The sequence below is a fragment of the Bufo gargarizans genome, chromosome 11 (genome assembly GCF_014858855.1).
Source record: "Bufo gargarizans isolate SCDJY-AF-19 chromosome 11, ASM1485885v1, whole genome shotgun sequence".
Taxonomy (NCBI): Eukaryota; Metazoa; Chordata; class Amphibia; order Anura; family Bufonidae; genus Bufo; species Bufo gargarizans.
Genome location: NC_058090.1, coordinates 78,310,932 through 78,325,861, shown reverse-complemented (window position 1 = coordinate 78,325,861; position 14,930 = coordinate 78,310,932).

Here is a 14,930-nt window from a genome sequence, read left to right as displayed (position 1 = left end):
TGCTCAGCTGACCCTTAAAGAAATTGTAAGATGGCAGTGAGTAGTAAATTTGTGGCAGGTCTGACAGTACAGGATCTGTGAAGAGTTTCTAATTGGGGGGTTGGGGGGGGGGGGAGATCCTGAAGGTCATCAGGTCCTTTCTATTGGATCAGAAAGAAATCGATTAAGCTGTTTAAAAGGCAGGCATAGACCCCACTCTTGATCAGAGAAAAGCCTACCTGCGCTCTGGATTCAGGATTACCTGATGTGGCTGGAATACCCGCTGGCCCCATTGTCTATAATATGGTCTGGCCAAGATTTGGCTTCTATCTGACAAATGTGTGCAGTATCTTTGGCTGAATCCTGAAATATTAGCTGGGTATTGGCCAAATCTCTACCGGACAAGATAATAAAGTTGAGGAACCATTGACTATTAATACTGTTCTTAACTTGCTCTGGAGTGCTGCTTTGTCTTAGGATAAACTGTTTGAAGTAATAAAAGCCACAAAACAATAGAAATCTATCCTATCACCTTAAACACTGTACTGGCAGTTGCTGACCACCAATATTCCCACTACTCACTGCTGCGGTCCTGGGATCTGTTCGGCCAGCACTAACTGACCATGTTCTGCTGCATTGTGGAGTAGATAGCAGTGGTGTTCAGCTGTAAGTGTCTCCCTATTCACTGCCACAGTCCCAGGCTCTGTCCTTGCAGGTGCGCTCCTCCCTGGACGCTGCTGCCACCACCTGTTTCCTTTCAGCACCGGGCACAAGATGCCTTCCAGCATGGTCCCTGTATCACATGGTTGAAGGGCCAGCGTACACTTGACAAGTGCAAACCTTCTGACCAATCCCAGCCTTCCTGCAGTGGTCCACCCTTCTTCCCAGGTATCAAAAGTTCTTGTGTCCTGCTAAGGTTGATTTCGTACATGCTTTTGTTCCTGAAGTGCTGAACCATGCTTGTCTTGTGGATTCCACTACCTGTCTGAACTTTGCCTGCTCCATATCAACTCCTGTTGCTGAACCAGATTGCCTGCCCTGTACCTGCGCTGCCTGCCCTGACCCATTGTTTATGACTTGACCTCTGCATCATCCTTTGGTCCTGCACTGTCACTCCAGGTTATAACTCAGCCCGCTGACTACATCTGTATCTCTGGTACCCCCTGGTCCTCCTGGGCTGGTTGCTTTGTGTGCCAACCCACCTCAAGAGGTAGCGACCTGGTGTTCTCCTCGGGAAAGTCTATCCCCACCATCAGGGGTACTGTGAAGAACAAGGAGTTCACTTAGACAACGCCCTTAGAGGAAGTTGGTCACATGGCACAGCGGGTCCACATCTGATGGTTTGTGACAGTTTATTTGACCATTTAGCAGTGGTCCAGTGGATCACTGCAAAGGCAGCAAATGCCATAACTGAAAACGTGTATAAAAATTGGTAATTTGAAGTATTGTCACCTCTCCCTCCACCCAAGAAAAATCAGACATGTGCACATATGTCAAAAATACATTGTGGTTTTTATTTATGTATAAATAAAAACCACAAATTACTCCACAAAAAACCCTCAAACAGATTAAGTATTTTTACCAAAGGTTATTATGCAAGTAGTGAAACCTAATTTAAATTGGTAGTCAGAAATGATAATGCATTACCATGTTTAGTGTACAGTGAACATTGTTAAAACCATAATCAATAATTGAAGATTGTAAATAAGCCATTGGTGTTTAAACACAAACATGGGTATCGAGGCTATCTTGTAGCCCAAGAGGCATTACTAGATCCAGTGGTTAAATAGAACTGGCCAGCATTTGGAAGAAGATGGTCCTTCTCCTGGTCTCCTTTATAGCAGCCAGGCCCCATCCACAAGCGGTCCAGTGTCCTTATTTTCAGCTACTGCTTTTACCACTCCTCCTTATCCCTTTTCTCCATTGTTGGTCCTCTATAATTGAATATGTGGCCAGGAACCAACTTTATGCTCCCAGAAATTTAGTTACAGGCAAGATAAAAACCCATCTGCCATACCACTTAGTGGTTTCCACTACTTTTTAAGGAACAAATGAAGTGGGCTTAGCTTTGATGAAATTGTTAAGTATTTATCATTTCACAAATGGAAAAATGCACATCATCCTTAACACCTAAAGTAACTGTCAGGGCAGGGATAGTAAATGTCTTTCATGGCCCACTGTGATTCAGTATTAGTGTTGCATTTAATTTGAAGTTAATGAAATATTAGATTCACCAAGAAACCAAATTTCCTTGCGTTTCATGGTAAAGAATCTTTTTTCCCAAAATGGCAGCTAGAGTTATCTTTAGAATGGGAGGGGGGGGGGGGGGAAGAAAATGTACTCCTCATCCACTTGCTCACACGGTCCTCTCCTCGAGTGCAAAAGACCTGCCAAAGGAACTGCTCTGAGCATGAGGACTTCACTGCGTGATATTAACAAGATCAATCTGGTAAGTGCAGTGACTTCTCTTTGCTCAGTACAGTTCCTTTCATAGGTCTTTTTTACTTGAGGAGAGGACTGACTCTGCAGGTGCAACAGGATGAGGGGAGTCCAAAATGACCTTGTGCTAGCGTATTACTATTTTTAACAGCTGTTAGATGGTTGAATTTCTAAGCAGCTGCAAAACAGTTCCATTAATTGATGGGCCATTTTTCAAAACTTTCCTCATTTCTTTTTAGCACCAAGGTCATATCCTATTGTCATAACATTTGTATTGGTCTAGTTCCCACACCAGATGCTGCTCCTCCTCCTCCTCCTCCTCCTCCTCCTCCTCCTCCATGTCCATGGTGCTCATGATAAATTTAGCCATTCTCTTGTGGCAAGGAACACCCTCCTGGACTTGTAGTGACAATGTTCTGCATTTGATCTACAACTTTCCAATTTCATCTTCTATCTGCTGAATCATCTGTACAAGTAACGTGAAGCGATGGCTTATTTCATCATGCACCAGACCATAACAGCAGGGAACATTGTTACTTTGAGCTCATGTAGTGGCAGCTTATCAGTAACAATTGTTTCTATCTGTTCCCTTAATAATGGAGTCGCCCACTACCAGCACCTGTCTGCATTGCCCTGCTCTCCTGGTCTCCTGCTTACGGGAGCTGACATTCCCCTGACTGGTAGAGGAAGTGTCCGCTGCAGCAGTGCTCTCCCTGAGCCAACATCCCCCTCATCTGCCAAACGTGCAAACTTTTTGGGGTGTCTGATCAGGGCTAGCCTCCCTGGCACTCTTCCCTCTACCCCGCTTGCTGGGTAACTGTTACCCAGCTAGCTACCTCACTTTTTCCAAACACCCCCACAGCGGCACGACAGGAGGATACCCTGCCTCCCCAGGGACAGGAAACAACGTGGAGATCTTTAAATACTCCCCTCCCCTTACCTGCTCCAGTTGTTTCCTGTCCCTCTGGGAGCAAGACGTGGAGTTCTCTTCGCTGGTGGGATTTCTTTCGCCCATCAGCAGGATCGCCGGCAGGTCGTTAGGGGAGCAGGATCGCGGGACTGCGGTGCGGTTCTCCCAGGCACAAGTCCTCCGGTGGAGGCAGCCCCGGGCAGCGCTTCCTCGCTGATATCGCGAGAAGGAAGCCACAGGATCGCGGGTCACGTGAGCGGGAGCTCACAAGCGCGGGAGTTAGACGTCACTTCCCTGCGCAGATTTAAAAAAAACGGCGGGAATCGGCGGTGTCCTAAGAACAGCCTGCAGCATGTCGGCATCAGGAGAGGACGCAATGCGCAGACCCTCGGATCCTTCCAAGACCGGCAGCCCGGTAAGCTACCCTCTGGAGGGAAATGAGGAATGTATATTGCCTGTGATTCACTGTGGGGTTTAGGTTTCTGACCTTCTGCACTGGATAAGGGACTGCCTCTCCCTTTCTACAGACTAGGCAGCCCCCCTTTTTTTATTAAACAAATTTTCTGACTTATATCTAATATAGGTCAGGGAAATTCAGAAATCTGAGGCCCAGCGTGTCAAAAAGTGTTCCATTTGCAAAAAGGCCCTACCGTCAGGGTATAAAAAAGCCCTTTGTACCAAGTGTTTGGAAAAGATTGTGGCAGAAGAGTCTCCTTCCTTATTGGATAATATTAGAAATATTATTAAGGATGAAGTAAGCAGCGCTGTGGATCAAAGACTAGCTGCTACGTCCCAGAAGCCTTCTACTTCTATGGCTGAGATGCCTGCGACTTTAGAGGCAGAATATCAGGAAGTGGATCTTGATGAAGGGGAACTCTCAGAGTCTGAACCTCTTTCCTCTGAAGATGAGTCCGGGAAGCCTCTTTGTTCCATTGAGGAGACCGAAGTATTATTAAAGACCATTAGGGCAACTCTAAACCTAGAGGAGTCTAAACCGTCCAAAACTATACAAGATTTAATGTTTAAGGGCTTAGGAGAAAAAAGGAAGAGGGTGTTCCCCCTCCACTCTAATATTACAAAGTTAATTAATAAGGAGTGGACCGATGTGGAAAAGAGACCAAGCGTATCTAGGGTCCTAAAAAGAAAATATCCCTTTGCTGAGGAAGATACGTCCTCTTGGGACAAGTGTCCTAAGGTGGATGCCCCCGTAGCAAAGATTACAAAAAAGTCAGCCTTACCCTTTGAGGATTTAGGTCTCTTAAAAGACCCAATGGATAAGAGAAGCGAGGCCCTACTAAAAAGATCTTGGGAGGCTTCCATGTCCATCCTTAGACCTAGCGTGGCCGCTACATATACAGCCAGGTCCATGTCTATCTGGTTAAACCAGCTGGAGGAGCACCTAGTATCAGGAACCCCTAGAGAGGATATTTTAGCTTCTCTTCCAGTTCTTAAACAGGCGGCAAAATTTTTGGCCGATGCTTCGGTCGACTCTATTAAGTTAGCAGCCAGGTCAGCGGCCCTCTCAAACTCTACCAGAAGGGCAGTATGGCTTAGGTCCTGGTCAGGTGATGCGGCATCCAAAAACAAACTCTGCGGCATCCCCTGCGAAGGTGATAGGGTGTTCGGATCAGTACTGGACGACATCCTTGATAAAGCCACAGACAGAAAGAAGGGGTTTCCTTCGGAACAAAAGAATTTTCGTCAGACGGTTTTTTCCCACATCTAGGGGCAGACAGGACCAAAAGAGAAGGGATTTTTCCCCCCGGTGGCGTTCGGGAAGAGGAAGAGGTCGAGGGTTTTTATTCAACCCCTCTGACTCCTCCCAAAGGTCATCAAAGCAATGACGCCAGATGCAGGGTAGGAGGAAGGCTGAAGTACTTCCTTCCAGCCTGGGAGAATATCTCCAATTCCCCATGGGTTTTGGACGTAGTCTCCTCAGGCCTAAAGTTGGAGTTTTCCACTCTTCCCCAGGAGGTGTTCCACATCACCAAAAAAGCCGGTCCAGTCCAAGCTCTAATACTAGATCAGGTAAAAATCCTTTTACAAAAAGAAGCCATAGCGTCAGTTCCCCTAGCAGAACAGGGAACAGGTTATTATTCCCCCTTATTTTTAGTCAAAAAGCCGAACGGCTCATACAGAGCCATTATAAACCTAAAGGGACTGAACCAACATCTACTCTACAAACGGTTCAAGATGGAGAGCATAAAATCCACTATAGGTCTGTTACAGAGAAACACCTTTATGGCAACCCTAGACCTTACCGACGCGTACTACCACATTCCAATCTGCAGAGAGCATCAGAAATTCCTAAGATTTTCAGTACAGCGGGGTTCGGTGGTACTCCATTATCAATTCCAGGTCCTCCCCTTCGGCATTACGTCAGCACCAAGAGTCTTCTCCAAAGTGATGGCAGAGGTGATAGCAGATCTTCATCTAAGGGGCATATTAGTTGTGCCGTACTTAGACGACTTCCTTATAGCCGCTGCATCAAAAAGTCTCCTATTAGAACAGATAGAAATAGTGAAGCAGAGCCTAACAGACCTGGGGTGGCTAATAAACATAGAAAAGTCAGACCTCCAGCCCGAAAAAAGGAAGATCTTTTTAGGAATGCTGCTGGATTCAGGCCTCATGAGGACCTTCCTCCCACAGGAAAAAGTCCAGACTATCAAGCAGGAATTTACGCTGTTCCGCAGCAGATCAAGAGTGACAATCAGGTCAATAATGAAAATCTTGGGTCTAATGTCCTCAGCTATCCCAGCAGTAAAGTGGGCTCAGGCTCACTCAAGAACCCTCCAGGCTTTCATGCTCAGGGAATGGGACAAGAGCAAAGCTTCTCTAGAACGGAGAGTAAGAGTCCCTCAATATGTAAGAGACTCCGTAAATTGGTGGTTGATCAACCAAAACCTAAACACAGGCGTCCCGTGGCAGCAAACAGATGTGGTCACTATCACTACAGACGCCAGCAAGAACGGTTGGGGGGCCTTTTCAGACAGGTCCGTAATACAAGGGGGCTGGCAAGAAAATCAGATCCTAGCCTCTTCCAACCTGAAGGAGTTAGGGGCAGTATGGGAGGCCTTGAAGGCCCTTCACTCAGAAGTCCACGGGAAAGAAGTGAGAATACTCAGACAACACCACAGCGGTGGCCTATCTGAACAGACAAGGGGGCACAAGAAGCCCATCCTTGGCAAGGGTCTCAAGAGAGATTTTCCAGTGGGCGGAAAGAAACATACTATCAATATCGGCAGTTCACATAAGGGGAGAAGACAATACAGTGGCGGATTTTCTCAGCAGAGATGTCTTGAAAGAAGGGGAATGGTCCTTAAACCCAAGGATATTCCATCGGATAGCACAAACATGGTTCCTTCCAGAAATAGATCTGTTTGCCACGCGTCAAAACAGACAAGTAGAGAAGTTCGGCTCTCTGGCTTATTCAGATCACCCTCTTATAGTGGACTCTCTCTCCCACCCATGGCCAAGAGTAAACCTGTATGCCTTCCCTCCCTTTGCGTTAATCCCCAAGGTGCTGCAAAAGGTACTTCAGGAGAACCACAATCTGATCCTGATTGCTCCTTACTGGCCCAAGAGGTCATGGTTCCCTCTCCTAGTGAGGATGTCAGCAGGAGACGTGTGGCATCTACCAAACATCCCGGATCTCCTTCACCAGGGCCCAGTATGGCATCCCAAGACAACACAACTTCAGTTGACAGCATGGAGACTGAGCGGGAAATATTAAAAGGAAAGGGCCTCTCGGACGCGGTAATTTCCACAATTCTTTTTAGTCGCAAAAAGGTGACTTCGAGGATCTATGACAGGATCTGGCAGTCTTTCAGAAGATTTACAGGGGGGGATACCAGAGGTCCCCTTATAGTCACTAAGGTCCTAGAATTCCTCCAGTCAGGTCTTCAGAAGGGGCTAAGAGTAAGCACTATAAAGGTCCATATATCAGCCTTGAGTGCCTTACTTGATATAAAATTAGCAGACATAGACCTTGTTAAGAGATTTGTGAAAGGAGCTCGGAGAAAACAGCCAATAGTGAGGTCCACTGTCCCTCCTTGGGACTTAAATCTAGTTCTAGCAGCCTTATCAGACAACCCTTTTGAGCCCTTATCTGAGATATCTCTAAAGATGCTTACCTTTAAAACAGTTTTCTTAATAGCCATCACCTCGGCTAGGAGGGTGGGGGAGATACAGGCTTTCTCGTGCAGGCCCCCGTACCTGTCCATCAAGGATGATAGGATAGTACTGAGACATTCTCCCTCTTTTTTACCCAAGGTGGTCTCTAAGTTCCACTGTCTTCAGGAAGTGTCCCTCCCTTCCTTTGGATCCCCATCAGGCAGCCAGGAACAAAGACGCTTCCATAACCTGGATGTAAGAAGAGCCGTTCTTACCTACCTAAAGGCTACAGAAGATCTCAGGAAGACGGACAGACTATTTGTTCAGTTTGCAGGCCCAAATAAGGGAAACGCGGCAAGCAAAGCATCCGTTAGTCGATGGATTAGATCGACAATCTTGGCTTGTTATGACTTAAGGGAGGTTCCTCCCCCGGCAGGCTTAAAAGCCCATTCAACCCGATCTGTAGCAGCCTCTTGGGCTGAATCAGCGGAGGTTCCGTTAGAACAAATTTGCCAGGCAGCCACCTGGTCGTCACCTTCTACTTTCTTTAGACATTATCAGTTAGATGTGTTGAAGAACAGGGAATTATCATTTGCTCGCAGAGTGTTATCTGCTGTTGTCCCCCCTGATATGGGATTCCTATGTTATTCCTCCTGTCGTGCCGCTGTGGGGGTGTTTGGAAAGATTTCAATTACTTACCGGTAATTGGTTTTTCCTCTAGCCCCCACAGCGGCACGGGGAATTTCCCTCCCAATGATTATTCTAACTTTTATTTAAAAAAAAAAAAAAAAGGATGAAAGAAGGAAAAAGTTATGTCTTTCTTGGAGAGTATCCTTGTCTAATTCTCAAATATACATAAAGATTAATTTTGTTGCATCCATTCCAGAGTTTTCTCGGTTATTTACTGGAGCAGGTAAGGGGAGGGGAGTATTTAAAGATCTCCACGTTGTTTCCTGTCCCTGGGGAGGCAGGGGTATCCTCCTGTCGTGCCGCTGTGGGGGCTAGAGGAAAAACCAATTACCGGTAAGTAATTGAAATCTTCTCAGCCTCCTGTCACCCTCCCCCTCATCTACCCTAAAGAGTGCTTGCTTGGTGAGAAGCAAACTTTTTTGAAAATTGTCAATGCCTCAGTGTTGCAACTTGCCCGTTTAGAGACTTGATTTGCAATTCCAAACTGGTAACACTCACATTTTGAACAAAGATATACACCCTTGACCGGCTGTTCCAGGACTGCATAAATCGTGCAAGATGTGCACTGGACTGCGTTGTCAATTGTGTAAACACATCCTAAATGGGGATTACACCACAAGTCAAAAATACAATATAATGTAGTAATAAACTGTCTAATTGCAGTCCCTGAATCTAAAGTCACTTAATCCTAAGCCACTCTTACACAACCACACACCTAATTAACCACGCGTTGCGATCAAACTTGCGTTATACAGTATATCTGCTTATATAAATGAAGCTCACTACACCAGCCTGTGTGGTGGGTGTGTTTTTTTTTTTTTTTTTTTTTAATCACCCTGTATCCAGTGCATAAATGGTAAAATAACAGTTTTGGTTGGACATGTATAAAGTGGATATAAAAAACATTTCCTTGATCCTCGCGTGTTATATGAAGCACTTTATCCCTTAGATGAAATGGCGCCATCACTGGCAAATTCCATCAGCATCTGGTTACTGGGACCATTTACTGTAGAAGTTTGTGTACTGCCACATGTGGCGTTCAGCAGGACCAGACATCTCCTACTAGGTCCATCATAGATCCTTAACATGTTCTGAGGTACACTGACGTCATTGAATGTCAAGGAAACCTGAAATAAAAGCCAAGAACGCCTTTGAAAAATGTAGAATTTTCATATTTAACCAAAATCAGAAACCTCACATCAAGATGCCCAACGACAATTTTTTTAACTTAATACTTAAATTACAAAGTAGATGCGCGGGAGGGAAACTACGCTGGTAACTAGGAGAAACGAATGTTCAGTGTGATATCACACCTTGGACAGATGCCTGCTTGGATCACTACCTCCGACACGTTTAGGAATTCACAAATTTCTTACTCAGGGATAGTCAGTAATCGCTTCTATCTAGGTGTGTGTATATATAGGCGTTCGTCTCCATAGATACCCAGTCTTCTCATTGTTCATGATGTACTCTATTGGTGACATAATGATGAATTATAATCCTATTGCCCTAAGTGACTCTACAAAGTACAATATGAAATGCAAAACGGCGGAGGCAGGAGAAGAATATATATTTGCATTTTTATAGTCTGAGGACGTGCTATTGTGGAAGTTTGTAAAAAGGAAGATTAAAAGAAATAAACAGAAAAAAAAAAAAAATATATATATATATATATATACAGACGTGGACAAAATTGTTGGTACCCTTTGGTCAATGAAAGAAAAAGTCACAATGGTCACAGAAATAACTTTAATCTGACAAAAGTAATAATAAATTAAAATTCTATAAATGTTAACCAATGAAAGTCAGACATTGTTTTTCAACCATGCTTCAACAGAATTATGTAAAAAAATAAACTCATGAAACAGGCATGGACAAAAATGATGGTACCCCTAACTTAATATTTTGTTGCGCAACCTTTTGAGGCAATCACTGCAATCAAACGCTTCCTGTAACTGTCAATGAGACATCTGCACCTCTCAGCAGGTATTTTGGCCCACTCCTCATGAGCAAACTGCTCCAGTTGTGTCCGGTTTGAAGGGTGCCTTTTCCAGACTGCATGTTTCAGCTCCTTCCAAAGATGCTCAATAGGATTGAGGTCAGGGCTCATAGAAGGCCACTTTAGAATAGTCCAATTTTTTCCTCTTAGCCATTCTTGGGTGTTTTTAGCGGTGTGTTTTGGGTCATTGTCCTGTTGCAAGACCCATGACCTGCGACTGAGACCAAGCTTTCTGACACTGGCTAGTACATTTCTCTCTAGAATTCCTTGATAGTCTTGAGATTTCATTGTACCCTGCACAGATTCAAGACACCCTGTGCCAGACGCAGCAAAGCAGCCCCAGAACATAACAGAGCCTCCTCCATGTTTCACAGTAGGGACAGTGTTCTTTTCTTGATATGCTTCATTTTTTCGTCTGTGAACATACAGCTGATGTGCCTTGGCAAAAACTTCGATTTTTGTCTCATCTGTCCACAGGACATTCTCCCAGAAGCTTTGTGGCTTGTCAACATGTAGTTTGGCATATTCCAGTCTTGCTTTTTTATGATTCGTTTTCAACAATGGTGTCCTCCTTGGTCGTCTCCCATGTAGTCCACTTTGGCTCAAACAACGACGGATGGTGCGATCTGACACTGATGTTCCTTGAGCATGAAGTTCACCTTGAATCTCTTTAGAAGTCTTTCTAGGCTCTTTTGTTACCATTCGGATTATCCGTCTCTTAGATTTGTCATCAATTTTCCTCCTGCGGCCACGTCCAGGGAGGTTGGCTACAGTCCCATGGATCTTAAACTTATGAATAATATGTGCAACTGTACTCACAGGAACATCTAGTTGCTTGGAGATGGTCTTATAGCCTTTACCTTTAACATGCTTGTCTATAATTTTCTTTCTGATCTCTTGAGACAGCTCTTTCCTTTGCTTCCTCTGGTCCATGTCGAGTGTGGTACACACCATATCACCAAACAACACAGTGATTACCTGGAGCCATATATATAGGCCCAATGGCTGATTACAAGGTTGTAGACACCTGTGATGCTAATTAGTGGACACACCTTGAATTAACATGTCCCTTTGGTCACATTATGTTCTGTGTTTTCTAGGGGTACCATCATTTTTGTCCATGCCTGTTTCATGAGTTTATTTTTTTACATAATTCTGTTGAAGCATGGTTGAAAAACAATGTCTGACTTTCATTGGTTAACATTTATAGAATTTTAATTTATTATTACTTTTGTCAGATTAAAGTTATTTCTGTGACCATTGTGACTTTTTCTTTCATTGACCAAAGGGTACCAACAATTTTGTCCACGTCTGTGTGTATATATATATATATATATATATATATATATATATATATATATATATATTTTTTTTTTTTTTTTTCTGTTTATTTCTTTTAATCTTCCTTTTTACAAACTTCCACAATAGCACGTCCTCAGACTATAAAAAAGCAAATAGTTCTACCGCCTGAGTCGCTTTGGGGCAAGGGTGTCTAGGTGGTTGTATGTCCATTTTGGTTTCGTTTTTTGACATTAGCTTAATATAGTCACCCCCTGTTTGGTCGGGTATAATTTTATTTTTTCCCCTCGCTCCAAAGGTAGATCTCATAGTGGTAGGAGAGTGGATGCCCTTCAAACTTTTTAATATTTCTTATATATTCTTTTATCCTAGTTTGGAGGCTCCTTTTTGTCCTCCCTACATATCTTTTGGCGCAAGGTTTTTTTTTAAAGTAAATTCTGCCAATTGTATGGCAAGTTAAGTAACTCTCTTTTATACACCTTATTTGCACCCTCTATTGTTTCTATTGGTCCACTATGTTTAACATGTTGGTAAGCTTTACAGATTTTACATGGGGAAAGCCCCTTTTTCACCATAGTCTCTCTGAATTCTTATTTCTTTGGGTTTTGACTGAGGGGGCCACTAGATCACCCAAATTCTGAGCCTTTTTAAATATCAAGCACGGGTATTGGGGGATTTTGTCCCCTATAAACTTGTCCTGTTTTAAAGTGTCCCAATGGCGTTTGAGTCTTCTAAGGAGAAATTCTCATAATATGGTGTAATAATGGTAATTTTGAAAATAGTGGTCTCATCTTCATTATTTACACCTATTGTTTTGTCCTTTTTTCTATGAAGGAGGGTTGGTCCATCTATTTGTGCTTTTTCACTTTTAACTTGCTCCAATTTTTTTTTTTTTTTTTTTTTTTATAGCCTTTTTCTTCAAATTTGTTCTGCAAGGTATTTGCTTCCTTATTGAATTGTGCCAAAGTTGTACAGTTAGCTCGCAGCCTGATATACTGGCTCTGTGGGATATTTGTTAACCAGATTGGTAAATGACAGCTGTCAAGGGAAATGAAACTATTGCTGTCTGTGTTTTTTATATGTTTGTCTGAATCTGGTTATTTTGGATACTGATAGTTAAATCTAGGAAATGTATTTGCTGTGAGCTAAAAGATGGCGTAAATTGAAGATAAAACTTGTTTTACAATTTTTTTTTTTAGTTTAAATAAATAAAAAGATCCTCCAAATAAAAATATTGTCAATAAAACGGTACCAGAGGACCAGATTCGCCTGAATATGTCCATTGTGAAAGATGGTGGACTCCTTCAGTCTCCCCATGTACAGGGAGTGCAGAATTATTAGGCAAGTTGTATGTTTGAGGATTAATTTTATTATTGAACAACCATGTTCTTAATGAACCCAAGAAACTCATTAATATCAAAGCTGAATATTTTTGGAAGTTTTTAGTTTTTTGTTTTATCTATTTTAGGGGGATATGTGTGTGCAGGTGACTATTACTGTGCATAATTATTAGGCAACTTAACAAAAAACAAATATATACCCGTTTCAATTTTTTTTTTTTACCAGTGAAACCAATATAACGTCTCAACATTCACAAATATACATTTCTGACATTCAAAAACAAAACAAAAACAAATCAGTGACCAATATAGCCACCTTTCTTTGCAAGGACACTCAAAAGCCTGCCATCCATGGATTCTGTCAGTGTTTTGATCTGTTCACCATCAACATTGCGTGCAGCAGCAACCACCGCCTCCCAGACACTGTTCAGAGAGGTGTACTGTTTTCCCTCCTTGTAAATCTCACATTTGATGATGGACCACAGGTTCTCAATGGGGTTCAGATCAGGTGAACAAGGAGGCCATGTCATTAGATTTTCTTCTTTTATACCCTTTCTTGCCAGCCACGCTGTGGAGTACTTGGACGCGTGTGATGGAGCATTGTCCTGCATGAAAATCATGTTTTTCTTGAAGGATGCAGACTTCTTCCTGTACCACTGCTTGAAGAAGGTGTCTTCCAGAAACTGGCAGTAGGACTGGGAGTTGAGCTTGACTCCATCCTCAACCCCAAAAGGCCCCACAAGCTCATCTTTGATACCAGCCCAAACCAGTACTCCACCTCCACCTCCACCTCCACCTCCACCTTGCTGGCGTCTGAGTCGGACTGGAGCTCTCTGCCCTTTACCAATCCAGCCATGGGCCCATCCATCTGGCCCATCAAGACTCACTCTCATTTCATCAGTCCATAAAACCTTAGAAAAATCAGTCTTGAGATATTTCTTGGCCCAGTCTTGACGTTTCAGCTTGTGTGTTTTGTTCAGTGGTGGTCGTCTTTCAGCCTTTCTTACCTTGGCCATGTCTGAGTATTGCACACCTTGTGCTTTTGGGCACTCCAGTGATTTTGCAGCTCTGAAATATGGCCAAACTGGTGGCAAGTGGCATCTTGGCAGCTGCACGCTTGACTTTTCTCAGTTCATGGGTAGTTATTTTGCGCCTTGGTTTTTCCAAACGCTTCTTGCGACCCTGTTGACTAGTTTGAATGAAACGCTTGATTGTTCGATGATCACGCTTCAGAAGCTTTGCAATTTTAAGAGTGCTGCATCCCTCTGCAAGATATCTCACTATTTTTGCCTTTTCTGAGCCTGTCAAGTCCTTCTTTTGACCCATTTTGCCAAAGGAAAGGAAGTTGCCTAATATTTATGCACACCTGATATAGGGTGTTGATGTCATTAGACCACACCCCTTCTCATTAGAGATGCACATCACCTAATATGCTTAATTGGTAGTAGGCTTTCGAGCCTATACAGCTTGGAGTGAGACAACATGCATAAAGAGGATGATGTGGTCAAAATACTAATTTGCCTAATAATTCTGCACTCCCTGTATATATGTATGTAAATAAAAAATTTAGGGTCTGGTTGAACCTTTCTACGAGGCAGTCTGTCTGCGGGTGGTACACGGATGTCCGCAAATTTTTTTTAGGCGGAACAATTTACATAGCTCCCTCATGACCTTGGACATAAACGGGGTTCCCTGGTCAATCAACACCTCTTTAGGGAGCCCCACTCGGGAGAACATCTCCTCCATTAACTCCTGGGCTATTAGCTTGGCCAACGTATGACCAAATGGCACCGCCTTGGGGTACTGTGTGGCATAATATAAGATTACCAGGATGTGTTGGTGACCACTAGCAGACTTCGGAACGGGGCCTACGAGGTTCATCGCGATGCATTCAAATGGTACCTCGATCGGGAGGGGTACCAAGGGACTACCAAAATGGTGCTGGTCATCTGGCAAGTTGGGAAAGACTCACAATTACTGTGCCACCTCTTTAAATACACTGGGCCAGTAAAACCACTGTGAAACTTGGTCCTGTGTTTTCTGCTGGCCCAGGTGACCCCCCCCCCCCCCCCGCCCCCAAGAACATGTGGGTGGGCTAATTCTGATACGAGCTTACGGTAAGGCTTGGGCACCACCAACTGTTCAATTTGCTCCCCGGTGA